Genomic DNA, 271 nt, shown 5'->3' on the forward strand with positions numbered 1-271 from the left:
TAATGCGACGATCCAGTGTGTGTGTATGGGGAGGGGGGGTCAGAGAAGCTACTCCTCCGCGTTAAGAAGGTTTTTGGATCATACGGCGGTCTTTGTGAGTTCAGAAAGGGCTCAATTCGTTCATTCATTCTCGCAACGCTAGGTCGAATCTTGGTTCGGATTTTTCATTTTCCAATGTCTTTTAAAAATGCCTATTATGGGCGAATTCGCCAATATGCACCCATCAAACTTACGGTCCCCCATATATGCATATAGATACATTCATACATAC

The sequence above is a fragment of the Penaeus monodon genome, chromosome 20, assembly GCF_015228065.2.
Source record: "Penaeus monodon isolate SGIC_2016 chromosome 20, NSTDA_Pmon_1, whole genome shotgun sequence".
Classification (NCBI taxonomy): domain Eukaryota; kingdom Metazoa; phylum Arthropoda; class Malacostraca; order Decapoda; family Penaeidae; genus Penaeus; species Penaeus monodon.